This window comes from Aethalodelphis obliquidens, unplaced genomic scaffold (assembly GCF_003676395.1).
Source record: "Aethalodelphis obliquidens isolate GAN/ISIS:26980383/991018 unplaced genomic scaffold, ASM367639v1 scaffold5, whole genome shotgun sequence".
Lineage (NCBI taxonomy): Eukaryota > Metazoa > Chordata > Mammalia > Artiodactyla > Delphinidae > Aethalodelphis > Aethalodelphis obliquidens.
Genome location: NW_020837949.1, coordinates 64,293,395 through 64,300,220, shown reverse-complemented (window position 1 = coordinate 64,300,220; position 6,826 = coordinate 64,293,395).

The window sequence follows — 6,826 nt, the reverse complement described above, 5'->3', positions numbered from 1 at the left end:
GAAATACACCACCAATAGAAAAAACTATACCACTGAAGAAATAATTCTTAATATTCTTATGGCCAAAGACAATAGCAAGCAATTCTTTAAGAGTGCACGCATCTCTATTCTGGAATATGAATGACATTTTCTAAAAGATAAGCATTTAGTGCCACAGCGTTATGGCATCCTGTGGTTAACGTCAACTCTAGTCCTGCATAGCTGTGTTTCTCAAAGGGTAGCCTGAGCATTACTTGCATCAGAATCAGCTGAAGTGCTTGTTAAAAATTCATATTCTGAGGTTATTCTTAGGTTTCAATCCAAACGTAGTGCATCCAAACTTCTGGTCATGGTACCCAGGAGTCTGCTTCTTTAAAACAACTCCTCTCCTCACTCCCACCTTCCAGTAATTGTTGCATGCACTGAAAATTGAAAAGTCACTGTTGTTAGGTTAAGCATGGATCTTGAAAATCATGATTCTACTCCCCAGGCCCAGAAATCAGTAACTTTACATGTTCCAAAAAGCTCTGATGCTACATGATGACATTTTCCAACAAGCGCTGTTGTGACTCTGCCACCTTTGACATTTGGTTTTTTTAGAAACACACACTAGAGTTTAATGCCAGAAACTTCAGTGCTTTTTTTTTTTTTTCCAGAAGTCTTAACATGGATTTCATGTGTCTTACCATGAATGGGCTGAACCTTAGCAGCCCTCATGTTATAGCCTAATAAAGGGGGAATCTAGACATCTTGGAAACTTTGTTGGAATGTCAAACCCAGCAGTTTAGTCCAGAGCTGCCAGTACAGCTGGCAGCTGCAGAAATGGGTGGATTAATTGGAGGTAGAGCATAACAGGGCAGAAATAGAGGTACAGGGAGGAGGAATTGGGATTCCTGTCAATTGCAATGTTGTATGCAGCATAGGATGCGGATCTTCTGAAAGGCAGTGTGAGAAAATAGACTCATCACAGTCTAAAAAGTCAAGAACAAGGAAGAATGATGCAGTGACAACCACAAGTTCCATGTTAGTTGCTTGGACCAAAATCTTTGGAGTCATTCTAGATTTCTCTCTCTTTCATTCTCACAATCAGTTCCTCAGGAAATTCTTCAAGCTCTACCTTCAATATTTATCTGACCACTTCACCTCCACTATCACCCCTGGTCTGAAACACTATGTTTTGCCTCCTGACAGGTGTCCCTTGTCCCACCACAATCCGTTCTCAACACAGCAGCAGAGCAGTCATTCAAAATCATAGGCTGTGTCACTCCTGTGCTCAAAGCCCTGCCTCTGTGCCACCGTTCACTCCACGTAAAAGCCCTTCTCCCTCTTCTGCCCCTTGTCTCCTGACCCCGTCTCCCATGCTTCTGCCTCATGCTCCTTTTTCTCCAATCCCTTGGACCTCCTTTGCAGTTCCCGTACCACACCTTCTGCCTGGAATGTTCTTGCCCCAGACTTGTGCTTGGCTAATAACCCCATCCCCTCCTTCCATCCTTGTCTCAAATGTCTCTTTCTCAAAGAGGCTAGATGTGATCACCCTACTTTAAATTGCCCACCTCTCCCACACACGCTCTCAGACCCCTTCCTCTACTCTTCTGTCTTTTTTCATAGCCCTTTTTGCCTTATACCATACTATACCAGTTAGTAGTTTATTAAGCTTATTACTTTTAGGTTTCCCCACTCCCTCAATGAGTATTCCCACTGCAAGAAAGCTGATACCTTTATCTATTTTGTTCTCTACTAAATCCTGAGCATCTCTGTGTACCAGTATGTGCCTGGTACCTAGTAGATGTTCAGTAGACATTTGTTGAGTGAGTTACTTAAGTAAATATTCACAAATATTGATCCTGACAAAGTGTAAGGGGAAATTTAGGAGTAATTACAAAGACTTAAGTAGAGAAAAGTAATTACAATAAGAATCAGGTCTGAGCTATGTATAAATAACTGGGTGGGTCAGAAAATCAGAGTGGGCCTGGATCCAAGTAACACATTATGACAATGGTTTATTTGTAGGTGGTAAGTAGTTTTGAGGTTACAGTTCAAGGCTGCCCACAAATCAGGCTTTTGGCCTTTGACTCAGTGTTCCAGGTTGTATTTTATTTTTTAACACCAAGACATTAGAAGGAAAAGCCATAAAATTTCTCTTTTATCAAGTTCATCATCTGTGCAGTGATCAGGAAATGGGACTCTACACTTGGAATTCTATAAATGGAGATTTTGAGAAAAGAATGGAAGATTTCAGGAAAAACAGAAAATCTCATACTGTAGGTATTTACCTCTGTTTGCTTCTAAATAAAGTGTAGAGAGTAATAGTGGCAGCAACCTGCTATGGAGAAACTTGAGTGAATACAAGTTTAGCACCGGTTTTTTTCCCCCAGTAAAACAGGGAAACGTTGATAAAATATGCCAGTGAATATGACTATGCTTAAGTCATTATCACAGATTATTTTTTCTTCAATATCCCATCAAGCTTGGTATTATGGACTGAATTGTGTTCCCCCCAAATTCATTTGTTAAAGCCCTAACCGCCCATGTGACTTTTTTTGGAGATAGGGTCTTTAAAGAAGTAACTAAGCTTAAATAAGATCAAAAGGGTAGAGCCCTAATCCAATAGGACTGGTGTCCTTAGAAAAAGAGGAAGACGCCAGAGATGAGCGCACAGAGAGAAGATTGTGTGAGGACAGTGAGAAGGCAGCCAGAAGAGAGGCCTCATAGAAACTAACCCTGCCGGCACCTTGATCTTGGACTTGCAGTCTCCAGAACTGTGAGCAAATATACTTCCGTTGTTCAAGCCACCTAGTCTGTGCTATCTTGTTATGGCAGCCCTAACAGACTAATACACTTGATCATCAGAACAATTATATTTGGAGGAGCTCAGCAAGTCTCTGGAGCTAGTTGCAGGCCTTGTTTGATTAGATATTCCAACTTTTTAAATAACCCTTTTTAAAGCGAAAGTTGCAGTTCTTTGAAATTCTAACTGCTAAGGTTCTCTGTCATTATATTGTGGATAACATACAGGCTCCAAACTGCTTCTTTTAATTTACATTGTCTATTAATGTTATTTTCCAAGTTAGGGACATTGTAAATGGTAACTTGAGTCAATAATAGTGTGTTGTTGGAAGATTTCGGTGTGACTTTTATATAGATTATTCGACAATATGTCCTGTATTTTTAAAAAAAAGAAAGAAAAAAAAAGGAAAAAAAAAAAAACCTTCATACTGCAGTGTTATGACAGATGGTACATCCCTGTAGTAGGAGAGTGATGTCCTCGTCAAGCTGTTGATACAGTTTGTGAAATTTAAATCCTAATATGATTGACATTGCTATGAAGGTATATATTTTGAACAGTCCCATGTATTTTTAAATGTTCTTGTTTTATAGGAATCAGGGTCCCTGAGAGAAATTACCTGACATATGTTTGTCCCTATAAATACTTAAAAGGATAGCACAGTTCTGTTTTATTTGAGTCAAGACACGAGGATAGTCGAGGGAGTTTGGCGTTGTAAGCATAGGCATATGAACCTCTCTCTGTAGTTTCCTAAAATGACCAGTGGAATATACAAATAGAGGAAAAACCTGTGTCAGTCCTTGAAACCAGGAGAGAGCCCGTCCAGAGGCTAGACCCTTAAAGGAGTTTCTATTTGCTAGGGGTGATATTGATGAAAGATGGAAGGAACAGAGGCACCTGGGAGATTGACTAGAATTCCTGAGAGAAGTAGGAAGGGATCTGACAGTCCTCTCCCTGGCATCAGCACAGCAGAGTGAAGGCTGCAGACACAAGAAGTAACAGGCCCATCACTTGGTGCCCTCCTAACTCTGCTGACAGCACACCAGCCGCAGGGTGGGTGGAGTCCTTTATAGGGAGAAGATGGCCTTCTTAAAAGTCTGCCCAGTCTGTCAAGTTTACAACACTGTTAGTGTTCATGGGCTAGCTCCTTCCCCACCGTCAGTCTCCTTAACACCCATAATTGAAAAGTTAAAACTAGAATATATAGCTGAGAAGAAAAGAAAGAGGAATGCTCTCTTCTTATTTTAATCTGGGCCTAAATATTCATTATTGGGATATTTGGGAAGAACCTTACCTAAATTTATGAAATGTATCCAGTGCAACTTTCACTTGACTATTAAAACCAAGATAGAGCAAGCCTGGGCTTTAACCCCCAAAGAATAAGCAAACAGAAAAATCAGAAAAATGTAAATATACCACAGTTTCAAACATAGGGACCATTCAAATACCTTAGCTCTGAAATTGTCTAATATAAGAAAAACAAAATTAAAAAATGTTTTGTGGCCTCAGATGTTTTGATTTGTGACCTCAACACAATTCAAGAGGTTATCCAAAGAGCAAGGACAAGCAAGCACAAAGAGGAAGAAAGCCGTGGCCAAACAGGATGGCCTGGGGCTGAAAATCATGGCTATCAGTACGTGAGCTGCACAGAAGCAGCGATGGTCCATCGGATACTGAAAACATTAATTATGGTATAGAAAATGCACTCAAGACTGTCATGTATGCTTCCTAAGTAAACTATATGTGTTAATATAAGAAATGATTAATCCAAAACAATAGCTCTATAATGAATTAATCATAGGCAGAAAGGACTGGCAGTAAGCTTCAAAGCACATTAAATACCGAGAGATAATTCTCAACCATCATTTTAAATATGGTTGCAAAATTAATTAAAGAATAAGTGTATTATCTTAAAACAATGCCCTCTATTATTAAGAAGGAAGTGGGTTTTATGTCCCCATTAACTATACCAGCCCATGAAAGATAAAAGAAACTTCCGTGAATAAAGTTTAGTACAAGAACATCTTCAAAAAGCTTTAAGCAACCACTGATACATGTAGAATTTGATTAATTTTCAGGACATAGGCTTTATTTGCTTGACATCAGTTCTTACGTCTAGCGGTAAGTGAGGGTTGAATAAACCATCAATAGAACTTTAGTGGAATTCAAACTACTTTGGTTAAATATACCCTAAATTACTATCACATACTTGTAATAATTAAGAAAAACCAACAAACCATCATTGCCACTGCCATTGACCCTATAGCACCCTTAGGCATAACGTTCCTAACACAGTGGCAGAGCTTTGCACAGAGTAGGCATCTAATATTTATTTTAACACATTGAGCAATATAAGAACAAAGGAAAGGAAAGCCATTTGTAACTGATTTTATTTATAGATCTTTGGAATCTCTTTTGTTAGCAGGCATCCTTATGTTTAATAATAGTGTTTGGTCAGTTCCTATACTGAAACTAAGACTTAAATCCAAGAGAATTTCCTTGTACTTTTGAATTAGCAATGAAATAAGCTTCTTTAAAGAAGCAGTGCTATTTCAAGAAAAAGATAGATTTTCAGGGAAGACAGTGGAAAATAAATACAGTATCAGGAGACTTTGAATGCCTAAAATGCTCAGCCATTTTGCTAAATGGATGAATGAATTATTAAACCTATTGCACTTTTCTCAACCTTTGAACCCTAATATATCTTTCGAATGACTCACAAAAGGCGTATTGTTGTACAAATAGGTCTGAAGTAGGCTGGGTGTGAGATCTGTCATTTAGAATGTTTTAAGAATCCAAATATATAATTTCGTGATAAAAAAAGTTTAAAATACACATGTGTATTTTTTAGGCATTACAACAAAAATTACTTAGTTTTAAAAATTTAGTATTAAAAATAGATGAGAATCTAAAATGTTTCTTATTAAAATACTGAGGACTCACTTGCCAGATAAATATCACTTCCAGTTTCTTCTGTCACCCCCACAGCAGTAATCAAATAGACTGTTTAAAAAATGTGTATGGGGCTCCCCTGGTGGTGCAGTGGTTGAGAGTCCGCCTGCCGATGCCGGTCTGGGAAGATCCCACATGCCGCGGAGCGGCTGGGCCCATGAGCCATGGCCGCTGAGCTTGTGCGTCCGGAGCCTGTGCTCTGCAACGGGAGAGGCCACAACGGTGAGAGGCCCTCGTACCGAAAAAAAAAAAAAATGTGTATGTCTTCTACTCAGGCCACCCTTCATATTATAGACTTCTAGGAGTTGGAGTTAAATGGGGGAAGAATGTGGCTTCTACTAATTGTCATATCATAGTATATAGCAAAGTGGATAAGAGCATGGTCTCTGAAGTCAGATACCAGCTACCTCCGATTAGCTGTGTGACCTTAGGCAAGTTACTTAATCTCTCTGTGCCTCAGTTTCCTCATCTCCAAATTTGGGATTACTACTTTTGTACCTACTTCATGAGATTGCTGTGAGGATTAAAAGAATTTATTTGCTAAATTAAATATAAGTATTTACTATTATTATTAAGATTATAGGTGCAGAACATCCCATTTTAATAGTAATTTAGTTGGACAGCCAGTTCTTGATATCTTGTAGAATGAAAATTTAGTTCCATTCCCAACTGATGTATGAAAGAATAATTTTCAGTGATTGACCACCAGGGCTGATGCTGGATTATCTTTTTGTGTGTGTGTGTGTGTGTGTGTGATATGCAGGCCTCTCGCTGTTGCGGCCTCTCCCGTTGTGGAGCACAGGCTCCGGACGTGCAGGCTCAGCGGCCATGGCTCACGGGCCCAGCCGCTCCGCCGCACGTGGGATCTTCCCGGACCGGGGCACAAACCAGTGTCCCCTGCATCGGCAGGCGGACTCTCAACCACTGCGCCACCAGGGAAGCCCCAGGATTATCTTGATAGCCTCATTTTACTATTATGACATACATATACAATATTAATAATCCCCATTAACTGTACTTCAATACATTATGACCTATTTCAAATGGATTTGCATGTGTGTGTGTGTGTCATTTCATTACATATTGTTACATATTATTGAAGCTCCCTCA